The following is a 12129-nucleotide window of genomic DNA, read 5'->3' on the forward strand; positions in this document are numbered from 1 at the left end:
CCGCTAAGAAGCTTTTTCAGAGCGTGTCTAGAAATTATTTTAGAGAAGTTCTGAATGGCCAGATTTCAATAAATTTGAACAGGAGCAACAAAATGCAAACTTTTATACTCCCTGAACAACCTACTTGACAAAATTCAAAGTAAAGAGACTGTAGCAAACCTCAAAAAATATTTCAAGCTGCAGTATTACCAAACATACTTACAAATAATCATGAAAATACTTTTTAATCTTCCTATTTAAAACAAAGAAACAAATGGAAAAACACTATAGATTCATTGTTCTTGCCTTTTGGTTTTTAAACTTGTAGATCAGTAAAACCATACTATCAAACTTTCAAAAAAATAAGCTAAAAAAATGTACTTTTTCTATTAAATGGTGCAGTTCTTGTTGTTCTAAGCATTCAAGTTGAAATAAACAAGAAAGATCATGAAGTCACATATATCTGCATTGTCAAACTTAGATTTCCTAACTTCATTGAAAGAAATTTTTCACCATTTATAGTGTCATTAAAGAAAGAAATTAGGCTGAGGCCTACAGCATGAAGAAATTCAATCTGAACAATTAAGGTCTGGCAAAACTGAAGGCATAGGAAAGACATTCTCATGATTGAAAAAACTACTAAGCAAACAGGCCTCTGTCAGCTCAGTTCATAGTGCGTGTCTGTATGTATATGTGTGTATATATATATATAAAGCTTTAAAAAAATCACCAATAACATTTTTGAAAGCCTCTCTATCTGAAGTCTAGTAATTGTCTGCATATGAAGTTTTCTCAGGTTTTTTGTAATTGCCATTACTGTTGCTTCTTAATTCTTAGCTCAGCTTCCCTTAAACATGGGCGGAATCTGATTTTGGCCAGGTAAATTGTTCTTTTGACCTGCTAATGCTGGCAAATTCTCCTTCGTCTCTTTGGAGATCCACACAGCTCCTTCCCGTTATCTAGTGAAAATGCAGACTTTCCCCACCAAGAAACAGGATAGTGTTCAATAATATAACGATTGTTCCTTGTAGTGGGCAGCTACTTGCACAAACTGATCACAAATAAGCAGACACACATTAGCATTATCATTAGCAGACACACATTTTAGGATGATGGATGTATAGGTTTTGTATGTACAGCAAGGTCTACCATGGACCTGTCATATGATGGGAGATGACTACTTTTTATGCCATATGGTGCTGCTTGCCTGGTCTTAAATGGAGTTGTAAGGAACAGCACTTGAATATATTTAGAAGACGTCAAATGGCCCATTCCAGCCAAAATAAAATAAAACAAAATTGGATATCCTTCTACTCTGCAGTAAAAAGTATGACTGCAGTAGGTTTAGACATACATGAACCAGTGCTCAGTTTAATCCTTTGGTTTCAAATGCAGTGTATGTGCTTTATGGAACTGTACGAACGTGCTTGATTGTTTCAATTATTTGCCCTCCTAGATCATCATATCATAGCTTTCGTTCTGCTTGTGCTGAGTTAACTAAATTAAAGCTACAATATTTCCATATCTACTGTTGTCATTCCTTAGACATCAGTGAAGATTTTGCTTTATTTAAATTATTATCAGCAGGCTTTTAGAGAGGAGCAGAAACTTCATGTTTAAATGGATGTTCCTAATATGTACTTTTTTTCTATCCCATCCTCACCACTCATCATTCTCCTCGGTGTAACTGCAAAATCCTTTGAAGACTTTGACCTCAATGTGGTTTTGTTTGATGATAAATGTAAATGACTCATTTTGAAATGAGTCAAGTTCTCTAAAGCAATACATTGTGTTCTAGATTCACTCATTTGTCTTGGTAGGATCACAGATATATTAGGAGCCAGATTCCACATATGTATACAAAATGGCACCAGACACATGCAGACAAATTTGACAATCTTTGATCTTGAGAAGAACAATGGCCAGAGTTTAATACATTATGAACTGCATATAGATAGAACAAAGTCAGAAAGAAGTGTGAACAATGCTTTCCATAGACACCGTGGTCTGAATTTTCTCTTGGAAAATGAGTTCCGTAAAGAGGTGCCAATAAAAAGAAGGCTGAAAAAGCACCTAAATATCTAAACGCACTTTGTGCTTACAGGGAAAATTATGGCAAATTTCCCTAAAACCACAACTATTATGAAAAGAGAACTCTGCCCAGGATATTTATAATTTGGACTGTCTCTAATGAAATGAAAATTGTTTAGGAGCATCATTTGATGCTAGTTAGTTATAAATATTTGTAGCTAGTGCAAAACAGTGGAAGATCCTACTTCTTGGGCCACAAGGAAAGCTTTGTTAGATCAGTTTTCCTCACTGGATCTCTCTGGAGAGGTTGTTCTAACCAGGACTGTGGCACACCAGGTCGTATTATAAGAGCATAACAGGTGTATCTGTAGAGTATGTGAGCTCCATATGTTTTCTGTTTACTGAATGTCAATAATGAAACCATGGAAACTAAAAGATAAGTACTGGTACAGGCAGAATGAAAAAATCTTCCATCTGTAGTTGTGTTAACCGGAAAGCAGACGTGGGACAAACACTGCATGATTGTTTCCAGATCAAGAAATCGGTGATGCCTGCACAGACATCCTATTGGCAAGTGCATTCACACAGGTTAGACTTTGTGGTGCAGGGACAGGTTTCCATTTTGTAGAATGGCCAGTACCACAGAAGTACTGATGGTAGACAGCCTCCTTGGTACCAAAATACTACTACCGAAAAATTCTTCGAATGAAGCAATGAGAACGTTCTCTGAAAATAGTTCTAATAGTGACAAAATGGAAAGCACCAAGTTTTACTGTCAGTAGCAATGGCAAGATGGAAACCTTTAAGTTATTAGGGAAATCAGTTTGATTAGGAAGCAATAGACTGTGTTACTGGTCCACAATTACGAGAGTCACTTTTCCATAGAATAACATTTTCTATCTTGCAACCAGTTTGCTTTTGTATTTTTGTAGGATAAACATATGCAACAGTCACAGAACATTTTTCAAGGATTATTGTTTTAAATGATTTTGTTTTTACAACACTGGATTGTTTGTTAGAGTTAACATTAGAAGAACTCCACAAGGTTTTACAACACTTGTGACTGTAAAAAGGTATTTGTACTTTTGCCAGCTTTAGTTTTTACAAATTGAATGATCATTGATCTGAAGCAAAGCTTTGGCCTTGTAAGCCAAGCTGAAGGCAGGTTAGCCTTCATACAGAGGGGATATTACTCCACTCCACACTCCACCTTCAGTGGGGAAAAAAAAAAAAAGTAAGCAGAAGGGTATGAAAATAATGATCTCTAATATTATATAGGACACTTAGGTGCTATTACTCATGGTGGTATTTGGCTCTGTAGAGTGGCAGAGGCTGGGAACCCAGAAGCATTCTCCATTGCTGGGAAAGGAATTATATTGCTTTTCTCGGTATTGACCTTGCTTCCAAATTAGTTAAAGGATTCACACATTCTCAGAATAATCTGTCCTTAGTGAGAAGACGATGGATATGATGCAGAAATTGAGTGAGCTGGTATAAATATTGTGAAGATGGGTGAACAGCTCTGAAACTGTGATAAGGAAAGGAAATATCCCCTGGGAATCTGAGGACAAGAGGAGAAAAGAGATTCATATGGGAAAAGCAATCAAATGTGTGTGTGGGGGGGGAAATAATGTAAAAAAAATTTCAGGAAGGGAAATTCAGTACATATGAGGAAAAACAACAATCTACTATAAAGCAAACATTGAAATGGGTATTCATTTTCCGGTATGGAGGTGGGCAGTGCATGTGCATGGCTCCAGTGGGAAGATCTCTTGGCAGTGGTACACCTCCAGGCAGCAGGTGATAACTGTGAGGAAGGAGCACCTGTGAGAACTCTTTGGGGAACTGTTGTATTGCCTGTAATCAGAACCAGTTTTGCTGGCTTAAATATAGTAGAAAAGGAAAAACTCTCCCGAGGAGATCTTCAACATCTGCTCCCTGGCTTTATTCAAATGTACCAACAAATACAAAGTGGATAAGAAAAAAATACAGTTAAGAAATGATACTGGATTAAATTGTCTTAACTCCAATGAAGTGAACCTCAGTTCCAGGTTACCCAGCTATAATGGGCAGTTGTATTTTAGCCACGAGTTTTGTAGATTATCCTGTGCAGTCCTTCTTTTCCTCATGAAGTGAGACTGTTATATAACTTCTTAAAAATTACGAAGGGGAGTCATCGTGGTGTCGTCCCCCCCCCCCCCCCCCCCCCCACTTTTTTAGATACCTTAAAACTGAATCTGCTTTTTCATAGACAGTGACTAGAACTTTACAGATGTTGAATCCCTACTTTTTTTTTTATGAGTTTTTCCCCTCATATGAAAAATCTCAGGAGCAAAAATAGATTAGTTTTGGGCAGATACACATTGTAACTGTTCATCTTTCAATTCCTGGCACATTCTTATACTTGAAAGCAGAAGTGACACAGAAATTTGTTTAACTTCACTACCCCAAGACATTGTTATCTAAGTTTGTAGGGTTTTTTGGTTTGTTTTTGTTTTTTACATAATGCATTAAAACCTGCCAAATTCTCCAGTGAATATGAAATGTAAAAGTAGCTTAGCATGCAATCTGAAGCAATATTAAAACATGTCCTTGTATTGTTTCAGATATGAATCAGAAGTTTGGAATCCAGATTTGAAATACGGTGTGCATTTTATTGCAATACTTTGCTATCAGATAACTTACTGAGGGATTCTCATGAATTTGGCATTCTAAAAAGTTATGTTCCAGCTGAGGCTGATGTTAAATCAGGGGACTGCTATAAGCCATCCTATGCAGAATGTCAGCATAAACACCCATAATGATCTCTGGTCCCACATTTACGAATCTGTGTAGCTCCCTCAGGCCCTTCGAGTTTCTTGATGGAACAGTGATATCACCTTTCTAATCTTACTTCACTGCACGTCTGCCATATGCATTTTGTCCCCCAGGATAGCTTGCTCCATAAAAATGTTTTTATAGTGTTCATAATATTCTCAATTAATGACTTGATATGACAGTTAGCTTATCATGACAATATAAAAGGCAAGCAGAAACTAGTCCTGGCAAGCTGTTTCAGTTTTTTTTAATGGCATTTCTATTTAATTGTGGGCCAATTAACCAGTCAGTTTCCTTTCAGATAAAAAAAAAAAAATCCTCTAAATTTAATAGAGAGTTGTTTAATGCTTCCTAATGTTGTATATCTGACTGAGCTTTTCATTACACAGAGAAACAAACATGCTGGTCAGCTCACCAGGGAGTAGTGGTGATGCCTGCTCTCTTCCTTTGCATGGGAGGGAGCGGGGAATGAAGCTATAGCTCCAAGTTTTTCTACTGGTTCCTGTATACCGGTCTGGGAAATGCTCATATAACCACCCAGCTGTATTGTGCACAAATCACCAACCATATTATTCATTATGGGATCTGATTTCATGCTGTTTGGTGTCTTTTTTCCTTTTAGGTTGCCAAACTTTGAATGTACATCCACCATTACGTGCCTCACACTGGTGACATCTTCATTTAAAATACATACTTACTCAGCTGTAGAGAAGGTTTGGACAGCTGGCAGAGCTGTAATAAATCTAACTCTTACAATTATTGTAATTAGTTTAAATGCTAAGTGCTACAACAGGAATACTCAGTTCTCACCCTGCCTTTGTTATAGTGCATCGGTAGGCAAATTGTGTGTGTTTTTGTATGTCATTCTGTCTCCCAAATCATAAGTGGTTCTGTTTCTGAAAATGTAAAGTGGGAATAATGTTAAAAGGTGCAGAACAAGTGGCTGATATTTAATTAAGAGGTGTGGAAGTACAAGGTTCAATCTAAATACTCCATATTTTAAAAATCTAATTAAAAGAACATTAATAAGTGGCAAAGTCAAGCTGTGGGACATTGAATAAAGGCTGTCTTTACATTGAGGAAATTAGACATACAATTTGTAGTCACCAGTGAAAAGTGCTTTGAGTGAATTGCCTGCCATTATATCGCAGTACTGAGTAGAATTCATCTCATCTCTTTCCCTTTACAGTCAGTGGAGAAACAGGTACTTCCAGGGCACTACTTGCCTCATTTTAAGGTAGATGTCTAAAACAGGTCACCAGAATTGCCTTTTAAAGGACCCATTCTTCTCCAGTGAATATGAAGGCAGTTCAGATTGGCTTAGATGCGGATGTCTGTAGACAGAGACATCTGAAGGGAGGGGAGGTGTCCTACTCATCGTCACAGAGGCAGGGGCAATAGGCAGTTCTCCAGGGCAACATGCAGACCTTAGGCAAAGGACTGTGCTTTTTGCCCATGTAGTCATCCTCTTTTCCCTTCCCACGATGCATTTTTCACAGTCCATGTGCAGGACCAATGAATCAAGGAAGTCTCCTCCAGAAATAATCTCGCTGCTCTTAAGAGCTTGTCTGTATTGGGTACTGCATAAAATAAGATGTATGAACCATTTAACTGAATGTTGCCTTACAGTATCTACTGACAAATACACCAAAAGTAAGGCAAATCTCAATTCTAGCATATCCTAACGTTTTAGTCCTTCTTCCCGCAATAAGTCTTTTATTGGAGTTTTTATATATAATTTTAGGGACAGCATATCAATACCCATAAGAACAATTTGCAGTTACTCAATGTATGTTTACATATACTTTACAGGCCTCTAAACTTTTTATCTTTATTGTTCTCTGTAAATTCACTTTCAGATCTTCTTTTGTTGTCCATTCTTCCAATTAATCTTAAGCCAGTTATCTGAGCTCTTTACTCCCTCACTTACCCATACAGTGCAACAAGCTTTTTTGCTTTGTCCTGCCTCAGCTTGGCCCATTACAGTGGCTCTCACCTCCCGTTCTTCCTTTTCCTTCAGTTATTCCCAGCCTGCTCTCCTGTGAGCTCAGACTGATCAATCAACATGATTTTTTTGGTCATAACAATCTATACGTCTTTGAGCTTTTTGTGTCTCTCTAACCAGCCTCCAGGACTACTACAGCTAATTTTGAGATGTCTTTTTATCCCAGCAGACAGTTCTTCCAGATATGATTTCCCTGGAGGTTTTTTCTGCTTCCAGTCTTCAATCCCAGAAAAATCCCTTTCTCCCCAACCTCCCCCCTTTTTCTTCTGTATTTCCCTTTGTATTTTTAATAACCAAGGTATAGGATCATTGAGAACACAAAGATGAAAGCATTCCTACTTGTAGGTCAAGAGTCCAAAACCAGCACAGCCGATAGCTGCAGTCCACAGCTACAGAAAAATCCCAGCTGGAGACTGAAACATAATAGAAGAGATAGCATCTCTGGAATTCACAGCTTTAAACCTCTAAGGTGTTATTTCAAATATATGCAAACCAATTTTTCAAATGTTTTCAAGTCTGGATAAGCATTACAGAGGTAGTGTTCTAACAGAAAAGTCCAAAATTCATAATCCTATTCTGCAAAACTTCATATTTGTGCTTTGAAAGTTGAGAGCTATAAAATTTAAGAGAAACTTTTTTTTGGAAATAGTATCGTGATTTAAGTTGAAGTTTCCCTCAAAAAATTGTTCTGTGGCAAAAACTGAAATTTTTAGTCCAAGTGTTTAAAGTTTGGTGTAATGAAGCAATGAATAGGAGAGGGGTCAAAAAAAGGCAAATGGGACTGGTCAGGTCTCTTTAATACACAGTACTGCCAGCCCTGTCTGCAATTATCACGAAACATGACAACCTGTGACTAGTAGTTAGCTGGCTTGGGCCCATCTGCACTACATCCCTAAGGATATAGTAACAACTGCTAACCCATAAACCATCATGAGACTAAAGGAATATTAACATGTAAATATGGGACCTTGTTTTAATTTCATGAATCACTGAAACCAGTTTGCTTCTGGCTTATTTGAACTGGCACTTCCCTGAAACAAAGCCAGCTCTTCCACTCTAGTGGCAAAGGGAAGCTGGGAAGGGGAAGGGAGTTGTGCTTTTTGCTGTTCCTGCTTGCTTCAGAGACCTTGATATGTTTCCAAGTGCAGGTACATACTAGGGCATTCAGGTAGGGGCATGAGGAGTGCTGATGTGGAAACAGTCTGTGGCATCCTGCTCTCTGCGGCTGATGGATACGCGGGGAGTTAATGCTGCTTTCAAGCTGCATTAACTCCTGCAGGATCCCCGCGGCAGCTGGTGCCGTGCAGCTGCAGAGAGCCCATCAGCAGCAGCACAGTTCCCAAGGGGAAGTTCTCATGTGTTATCCATGAAGTTGTTTGTGTCCCCCCCATGTGGAAGGGGCCTCATGCTTTTGGTGGCTACTGTGTATTGGTTTTAGGAATAAGCTCCTCAAGGGGCAACTGTGCTCGTTACTAATAAACTGCCCTTGCAGTTGAGGGCCTGTTTAGAGAAGGCTCCATTTAGACTTGGATCCACCTTGTTTACATTGCTTAGTTCCCGAGGAGACATGTACCTCCCGATGCTCTCACGTAACAAAATCTATGCTCAGGGTTGTTTGGCGGAGGTGATTTTTTTTCTTGTTCAAACAAACCAACAGCTCAAAATGCAGGTACCATCTTTTAAATCGGGAGATCACATAACAACTGGCCTGGCACCCAGCTCCCTATGCTATTATCTAGGATTTACGGTCTCCATTTCCTACTCAAAAAAAAAAAAAAAAAAAAGGAACCCAGACGGTGCAAGGGGAGCCAGCTGATGGCGGAGCAACCAGGGGGGCTGGCCGGCAGTATCCTTCCCGCAGCGCCAGGCAAACAACCCTCACGCAACGTGGGGGACCCCTCAGGCCTGCGGGGGCCCAGGCCAGTCCCCGGCCGCCCCCCAGGGCTGGAGGAGGGGTTTTAGCGGGAGCCACCCCGGCCCCTCTCAGGCGGCGCCGCCGCTGCCAGGCCGCAGCGCGGGTGCCGCAGCCGCCGTGCCGGTTGCTAGGCAACTCCGCCCCTCAGCGCCGTTCCCTGCCCGCGGCCCCCGCTCGCTGCCCGCGCCGCCATTGCGGGGCAGCGGCCCCTCAGGGGGTCCCTGCGGGCGCCTCCCCGAGTAGGGAGGTTTGGGGTCCTTAGCCCTCCGCCCATCACCGGAGCGGCGTTGGCCCAGCTTCACCGGCACAGCCTGGCATGGGTTTATCTAAGTGACAAGCGAAAAGGGCCGTTTTGGTGCCTAAATGCAGAGTGTTTGCATTAAAAGGCAGTCAGAGATGATAAAGGCAGTAACGCAGTGTATTTACTGCCATCACTCGTCAGTAAGTTCAGAATCATGATTTATGTTGCTTGTCCGAAATTGCTTGGTAGTTCTTACAGGAACATTAAACTCTCCTAACTGGTGGCTTCTATCCAGAAGGATATAAATTATATATGATTAAATTTTCTGTAGCTATGATGTAGTTAAGATTAATGAAGATTTCATTCTAAACATCTTTACATAATGCCCATACTGGGAATGTTAAACTAAGGGTTGTGGTTTGTCAGGGAAGAAATCACAGCATGTTTTATTAACAGCATAAGCAGTCAGCACATTCCCCTATTCAGGCATCTGGAAATATCTAGCTCATCCCATACATATGGCACTTCTGTTATCATTACATCTTCAAATTGGGTAGTCACTCTCCCCACACAAACACACTAAAAATGGATATATCTCTAGCCTGACACTTACTTACACAAGAACGTACTTAAGGGAACGTGTTTGTCACAACAGACAACAGGGCAAAGATTGATGTGATGGAAGGCCCGCCTCAGCTAGATGGCCAAAAGGCCTTAGTCACTTAACCAGCTTCATTAGGGATTTGGTGAATGCTGGTCTCTCAACACTTAGTCTCCCTCATTGATGGGAGACAAAAGGGAAACTTGAACTGTTTTCAGTTTTTGAAGTTTCAACTCTTTTGAATCGTAGGTACAAGTTGCCCTTTGTTCGTTCCTCTGGTCATACTAGAACAGTGGAGGAGCTCATCTGAATCTGGCATGAAGCTTATTTCACTGTATCCAATAAATAGTTAAAGTGGTATTTTCATTTAGTGAAGAAAGATACTAATTGTCTAATGCTAGAAAGAAAGACTTAAGAGCCTCCTATCTGGAAAAACAAAGAGCTTTTTTCTTCATTCACTGACTTGGTTGAAAATCAGCAGTTGTTCAGAAACCATTTCTGATACGGGAGGAAAATGTTGTGCATAACTATAACCAAATACAACTCATGGCCATTTATTGCCTAACAGCCAGTAAGCAGTAAAGATAACGGTCAACCAATTTTTATCAATGTAATTTTCATACTTCCAGGAGTACATCTTGTCGTAGCCCTATGAGCAGTGCCCTGAAGTAGCTTTTAAAGATGGTGAGAAAATTGATTTGAAGGAACCTCCAAACTTTCCCAATAGAGATCTTTATCTATTTTATATTAGATGATCCTTGGCACACATTTTGCATAATATGCGGTCCTGACATATAGTCCACGTTGAGAGGCAGAGGGTGATGCTGGTCACCTCCTGATCTACGAATAGCAGTCCTGAGGGTGCTGTACCAGCACGCTGGCCCAATGCAATCTCTAGATTTTGTTGCGTTTGGGCACTTCAGTGAGCCTTTTTGCTTTTCTTTCCTAGCTATACTGTGTTGTACACCAAGTGCAGGATCTGTGTTTACATTTGTTGACCGCACGATGTTAGAGTTCTGTTCAGTTCCAGACTTCAAGCACTGAAGACCCTCTTATACTCAGGAATGTTAAGCCGTATTGAGCTTTACAGTTAGAAACACTAAAATTTGGAAGATGCTGTCGATAGTCAGCTAGTCCCTTCCACTCTAAAAGTAAGGGGAAATTAAGTCTCTTAACTACTTTTCCACAGTGTGACGGATCAGCTGTTTGCTCTGGCTGAAATCCAGTCACTTACTTGTAGTTTTCAGCCAGGGCAGTGAACTGATCTGACTGAAGTTTAGCTGTAGAAGTGCTAAAGCCAGCACAGTGGGAAATGACCAGAGTAAGAATGAATGGAGAATGGGACTGTCCCTTCTGATGGCACTATCTCATATTGGCTTAAGGTTTTTCTGAAACTGCAGTTTCAAAGGTGACTTGCTAGTTACCCATCTATTTTAAATGTTGGACAATATGTAGGAAGCTGTATTTTTATATAGCTCTTCTAAGAGCCATTTGGAAGAATGTGTTGTATAGAAACACCTACTGTTCATATCTCACCATTCAGCACACAGATACTGCATGAAGAGACCTCTGTCAGAGCTTGGATTACTGAGCATGCAATGCAGCGCAATATGAAACACAAACCTCAAGCACAGGAAAAATGATTTTTATCAGCTGTCTACTGATTTCAACAGTGAAGTAGTGAGACCATAAATCTTAGCAGAGATCCTACACGAACTGTAAATCTTCTCCCTTCAGACGGAGTAGTCATACAGTTTTTCATGCAGTGCCATAGGATGCTGAAGCATCCAAAAGGGTGTAGCCCTTTGAGACAGAATGATATTTTTCCAGAATTTATTTTATCCATGTGTAGGAATAGTGGTGGTGGAAGGTGCAAGTAGGAGAATGGACTAGAGAATGGTTCTTTTAAATTTGGTTGGTTTAATTTCTTCGTGTTGGGCTACGGGAAAATAAAAGTAGTTGGAAGGAGAAAGAGGTGAGTAAATTAAATCTTGGGGCAGATCTTGCCTATTCCACACCAATACTTCCTGAGGCACTATCTTCTCTTCCTCTGTAAAGAATCCTGTAAGATTTTTCATACTTGTGATGGGACCTTTGCTCTGTCACCCACTGACTTTTGGCAAACTTTCTCAACCAAAAGTGACTGCAGTCAAAACCCATTTCTTTTCTGCTTCTTTAGTATGTAAACAATAAGCTTTTGTTTCCTTGAGGCAAAGGAATAATGCTTTGATGTTTTCTTGTTAGCTGTGTTTTTATTGCTGCGGTCTGAATTCTCTCCAGAAGGCCCCCATCAATTAGAAGAGTAGTACCCAAGTTGGTCATGGTGTTCCAACTAGACTTTGCAATGCTCGGAAGAGTAGAAGATCATTTCACAAGTTTATAAATCAAGTTTTTTTTTTTTTTTTTTTGCAAGACACGTTTTTAGTCATGCTTGGTTTCTGATACAGTGAGTACTCCATATATTTTTCTGCAGAACTATTCCATATATTTTTCTGCAGAATTATTGGTAAGTTTTTCTACCTTGCCCTGTAATTTTCCAA

The 12129-nt window shown here is 40.0% G+C and overlaps 1 protein-coding gene across 1 annotated transcript in view; it reads left to right on the forward strand.

Annotated features, from left to right (window-relative positions):
• LOC310901350 (sodium channel protein type 2 subunit alpha) overlaps positions 1-12129 on the forward strand; it is a 79246-nt gene that overhangs the window by 4624 nt on the left and 62493 nt on the right. The gene's annotated exons all lie outside the window — the stretch shown is intronic.

Source organism: Anser anser (genome assembly GCF_964211835.1).
Source record: "Anser anser genome assembly, chromosome: 6".
Lineage (NCBI taxonomy): Eukaryota > Metazoa > Chordata > Aves > Anseriformes > Anatidae > Anser > Anser anser.